This window comes from Phalangium opilio, unplaced genomic scaffold, assembly GCF_054372755.1.
Source record: "Phalangium opilio isolate 3A_F unplaced genomic scaffold, DU_Popi_V2 ptg000042l_1, whole genome shotgun sequence".
Lineage (NCBI taxonomy): Eukaryota > Metazoa > Arthropoda > Arachnida > Opiliones > Phalangiidae > Phalangium > Phalangium opilio.
The window spans coordinates 10,456,210-10,462,459 of NW_028324166.1; positions in this window are offsets into that span (position 1 = coordinate 10,456,210).

The following is a 6,250-nucleotide window of genomic DNA, read 5'->3' on the forward strand; positions in this document are numbered from 1 at the left end:
CTTATAAATGACGAGCAATAATTGTATAGGTAAATAAGATTGTAGGTAGGACAGCTAAAATTTTGGTTTTCCGAACTTGTATACTATGTTCTTACATTTATCATAAGATTTCTCTCACAAACTTGGTATTGCACTAGACCGAAAGGTTTTGAGAACAGAAGATAATCTTAATAAACGGCAATGGTACGCCTGAAAAGTTTTAAAGTCACATGAAGTTCTATTGGTTTTATTTATAAAACGCGCAAGCCCCATGAAAGGTAAACTATTTTCTTCCAAATATCTTTAATTAATAACTATGACTGCAATATGCTTCGGCGATGCAAAATGTCCGGTCCCGCCTAGTACATAAGCTTTTTGTTGTTCTGAGTTTCCATAGCCTTTTTAAAGACGGGAGTCACACCCACATGTACTTACGTTCGAAGAAGATGAGTGAAAACAAGTCAAATACATTCCACAAAAATGATTTCACGAAAGTAACTGCATTACTGACATGATTCGTTTTCCGAAAGTATTCCACGTAAGACATAAGTAGAGATATTGTGAAAAGGCTTAACAGCAGGCAAATAATGGTCTGAAATGTGTGAAAGATTTAATTTGGTAACCATAAATTAGAGTGCTAAGGTGGTTTTCACTTGGGTATCTGTATTCAAGAAGTCCATAGATGATGTTAATATCTGTTCTGGTGGTGAAGATGTAATATATATATTGGCAGAAGAGAAAATGCCTTTGAACGTCCATCTACTACTGTTGAATAATATATTGAAGTTATACGGTATTGCAACGTAATGCATATCCTTTGAAAACAAATGAAGGCTTATTTTTAACTTTGACGAAAGGATGTTAATCATAAGGAAGAACTCTGCTTTGTTCTTTTAATCACCTCTAGTAACTCAGGTTGGGATTCCAGATGGTTAAAGTCAAAATAGGTGAAGTTATTCCATACAAGCCTTTTAGTAGTAAAAAATTTGTTAGACGATACATCAGGATTAAAGGGGATTATAAATGGTTCATACAATGGCAGGCCTAAATAGCTAGGGATATAATATTTCTCTAGCATGGAAGTACCTTTCCGACGGTATATAATCTGTTCGAATTTTAATTTTTTTTAACCAACATGGTTTTTGTTTAAACACCCCTCTGGTGTACGACATTAAATTCTTCATTTTATATTGTATTAGCTAAGTTGTCCGGAGTAGCTCGGGTGGTTTAAGGGTATGGAACCTGTTTTCTGTCTTTGTAAACACTGTATACCAAAGAGTCGTTGCGCTTACCCGTTTCAAATGTATGCGTGACATTAGTTTCTAGCTAGGTTTATGTTTGCGAGGGAAAACATAGAGAATTTTCCACTTGAAAAGTGGTAGGGTAGGGTCTATAATTTTTAGTTTCCCACTTCCGGTGACCTAACGTCTATACTGTTATTGACTTATGTGCAGAATGCGCGAAAATTTGAATTGAAGGAAGTAGTAGAATTTTCAATATAATATAATGACTGAATGTTGAAAATAATATAAGAATGAGGCAGCGGAAACTTTTAAACAATTTTCCTGAATTACTGAATTCTGAACCGTAAACATTGGAAACAATGCTGGTGCCTATACGCCTGACCGTTTTTGACTATTTTCCTCTGCTTCTAAATGTTATTTTCTTCGTGCACGGTTCAGAATTCTATAATAGAGCAATATAGTAGAAATGGCTCGGAAATAATTAGGGTGAAGTGCGAACTTATACCAGGAACTTTGCTTTTTTCACTGAATACCTTCTGCTCTTTTGACGGTGTGATAGAGTTAAGCCTCGGTTTCGAAGCTTTAAAAGATTAGTAAAGATTGTTCTAGAAGCGTTATGGAAAGATTGTTCAGAGGGGTTAAGGAAATATAGTTCTAGAGAGGTTGAAGAAAGATTGTTCTAGAGAGGTTGAAGAAAGATTGTTCCAGAGAGGTTGAAGAAAAATTGTTCTAGAGAGGTTAAAGGGGCTCACCGGCGCTGTTTAGGGGAGACCGCCCTTAGTTCAGGGGGAAAACACCCAGCTCTTTCGCCATAAGGAATGGCGCCACCGACGCGGTGGGCGGGTAAGCAATATGCTAACCAACCGTTTGTCCCCCCCCTTCACCCCAACAGCTCCGGCCAGCCCCTTTAAAGAAAAATTGTTCTAGAGAGGTTAAAGAAAAATTGTTCTAGAGAGGTTAAAGAAAAATTGTTCTAGAGAGGTTAAGGAAAGGAAAGGCTGTTCTAAAGGCGTTAAAGAAAGATTGTTCTAGAAGGGTTAAGGAAAGATTGTTCTAGAGAGGTTGAAGAAAAATTGTTCTAGAGAGGTTAAAGAAAAATTGTTCTAGAGAGGTTAAAGAAATATTGTTCTAGAGACGTTAAGGAAAGGAAAGGCTGTTCTAAAGGCGTTAAGGAAAGATTAATCTAGAGGGGTTAAGGAAAGATTGTTCTAGAGGAGTTAAGACTGTTCTAGAGAGATTAACGAAAGATGGCGGTAAAGTGTTAAGCAGAGGTGGTGTAAGAGGGTTTAAGCAAAGATAGCACTAGTGGAGTTAAGCATATATATTGGTTTCTATAGAAGTAGATCATACACGCACACAGATGGTTTTTCTAGTATAATGCACTCAATAGCTAGAGGCAATCAAACAATTATTATGTAATTTGCGCAGTGTCCTCTGGTTTCCTATCGTTATTAAATAACCAGTGGAACTGCAAAGTTACTTGGCATTTGCACGGTATGTTTTCTTTACAGCTTAAGCAAATCAAGAACCATAATTTCGGAAAAATCAATGAAAAGACTTCTGTTTTACAGACAAAACACTTAAATGGGGACGAATTAAATGAACCTCGGTAAAATTGAGAAGTAAACCATGATAATTGATAATTTTTGAATATTACAAATACAAATGGTACGATACGTTACGTAATATTGTGAATCCTGAGGCAGTGGGCAATGTAGGTATCAATGATTTGGAATTACTCTTCAAACATTAAAGTTTCCTGTTAAAAGTTGAAAAAATGCGATGATTTGAAAATTATTCTTATCCTTTGGTTCAACACAACGACCAGAGCAATAAAAAACAATAGTCTATAGGATAAGCAAAACAATCATGCACTTTGTGAAGAAAGCATGAAACTTTGCACAATGATAAATAAGGATATTCCTAATTAATTCGAGATTAGAGCCCACCTCTAACTCATCTGTGACATTTGTGACAAGCTTTCAAAAGTCCCCATAATGTCATAAATATTTGAATTCTGAAATTTATGAAATTCCCCAAACTTCGATGCAGAGCGAAAGGCGGCCCGCCGGGACTGGCTAGAGGCAATTCCATAGGGGCCGTCTCTAAAGCGAAAACATACGAAATTTATGCAGCCTTAACGGATAGATATAATATTTTCTTAAAGCAATGGAATTATTTAAAATACCGAGAATGTACAAAATTTTGATTTTAATACTTAAAAGAGACAAATTTAAATCCATTTTAAGTAGCCCTCTTTCAATATTTTTCTTTTTCATTTATTTATTTTCTTTTTAAATTCTTTTTCACATCCGCCACATTTACAAAGTGCGGTGCAAGGTAAATTTGCTTTGACGCATTTGCACTTGCCATGACAACCTTTTAGGTACCCACATTTTACCATTTCGCGACAAGCTTCTGCGGCTGGTGGAATTGCCAACCATGTTGGTTGCCATTCTATGATATTATCTGGTTGAACCAGTTTGGTCCACCCAAAGTTAGACGGGTCCGGTAGATACGGCTGTTTTTCCAATGTCTGCCGTCAAACGTGCCCACCCTGAAAGGCCACTCGAAGCACATGTTGGAGCAACGCGTCTGCCGAAGGTGGAATATTTTCAATGTCACGATTTTTTTGTGTGAATAAGGTTTTTCTTGCCTGGTTGACTTTTTCGTCAGAACTACGCCGATCATACGTTAGTATCACAAATCTCTCTATAGTTGGGAAAATGTCTTTAACGGCCGTTATAGAAGGCCTTCTAGATATGGATTGTAAAGCGGCCGGAGTTAGTTCTTTGAATACATTCCAAGTAGACCACGCGGTTTTCTTTCCTTTTCCGTTAAAATGTGAGGTGGTATCACATACTGTGAGAGCGTGGAGGACTGGCATCGCTTCGCATTTGTCTTTTCCTATTTTGTAAGCGAGACGTGTTGCATCTATGTAACGGACACCAGTAATATGTGCCAGTGAGACGCTTAGAACCAAGACATCAGTATCCACGGTTCTAATCTATGTCCTTACTTCACGCCGTCCAAAACATGAAGGAGCATCCTCGTTTCTGCTTCTTCGTGAAAGCAAAGAGAAATGTCTCCGAGATTGCCTTCAACAGAGCAAATTACGTTTTCACCGTTTGTGACGAATATGGCTCCTGGAAACTGAGCCGCGACAACCTTTTGACTTAAAAAGGCAAACAATTCCTTCTTGTTTTCTTCGTGCCTTAGAAATTCTGGCAAATTGCTTGGCAAATCTTTTCGACCTTCAACTCTAATAGCCCGTTTTCATAGGCGCGAGTTGCGTGAAAATTTCGAGCGAAAGCGGAAACTTTCGAAAAAATACATTACTGCGCGTATTCAAGCTCGTGAAGCGTGAGCGTTTTCGAATTTTCTAGCTTCTATGAAAACGAGCCTTTACTCTCAATCCCTTGCCACGCTTCTTTCTAGTAGCCCCTTAAAGGCTGCCATTCAGGTACACGTCAAAGACGATATCTATTCGGCGAACGGAACCGATGAACTGGGAACGTATGTATTTTTAAAATATAGTTGCGTAATCAGAGAACGTTTTAGCGTTGCCTGGTTTGATGATATTGACAATCACAGCACCATGGAGTACGATCAAATCAGATTCGGATGTTGTAGTGATATCGTCGTCGACTGTCAACATATCTTCTAAGCAATGCGTTAGGTCTGACTTGGTACCGAAGCGTATGACACCATTATCCGACAATGAGGGTGGGCAAGGTTGGTTTTCGTGTCGAAAAAAAATCCTCTAGATCGCCCATACGGCCTTGACAACCGAAATAAACAAATAAATTTCGATCATTCTTCAAGGCCGCTATTTGAAGTTGGTTTTTGGAATGTATTCAAAGAACTAACTCCCGCTTTACAAGCCATATCTAGAAGGCCTTCTATAACGGCCGTTAATGAAATTTTCCCAACTATAGAGAGATTTGTGATACTAACGTATGATCGGTGTAGTTCTGACGAAAAAGTCAACCAGGCAAGAAAAACCTTATTCACACAAAAAAATCGTGACATTGAAAATATACCACCTTCGGCACACGCGTTGCTCCAACACGTGCTTCGAGTGGCTCTTCAGGGTGGGCACATTTGATGGCAGACATTGGAAAAACAGCCTGATCTACCGGACCCGTCTAACTTTGGGTGGACCAAACTGGTTCAACCAGATAATATCATAGAATGGCAACCAACATGGTTGGCAATTCCACCAGCCGCAGAAGCTTGTCGCGAAATGGTAAAATGTGGGTACCTAAAAGGTTGTCATGGCAAGTGCAAATGCGTCAAAGCAAATTTACCTTGCACCGCATTTGTAAATGTGGCGGATGTGAAAAAGAATTTAAAAAGAAAATAAATAAATGAAAAAGAAAAATATTGAAAGAGGGCTACTTAAAATGCATTTAAATTTGTCTCTTTTAAGTATTAAAATCAAAATTTTGTACATTCTCGATATTTTAAATAATTCCATTGCTTTAAGAAAATATTATATCTATCCGTTAAGGCTGCATAAATTGCGTATGTTTTCGCTTTAGAGACGGCCCCTATGGAATTGCCTCTAGCCAGTCCCGGCGGGCCGCCTTTCGCTCTGCATCGAAGTATGGGGAATTTCATAAATTTCAGAATTCAAATATATATGTCATTATGGGGACTTTTGAAAGCTTGTCACAAATGTCACAGATGAGTTAGAGGTGGGCTCTAATCTCGAATTAATTAGGAATACCCTTATTTGTCATTGTGCAAAGTTTCATGCTTTCTTCACAAAGTGCACGATTTCATATAAATTTGTCGTTTATCCTCTAGACTACAACGGAGGTTTTACGTGATAATGTCTCGGTGGTGCATTTAAGAGAAGGGGAAAATACGATATTGAAGCGGTTGGCAAACCCATTAATGATAAAAGGAGGTTCAAATACAAAGAGGAATAGGATTTCTGACACATTTAAGAGAAGGGGCAAATACGAACGCGACTGGGTTGGCAGACACTTTAACGATGAAAGAAAAGGCAAATGCGAAGG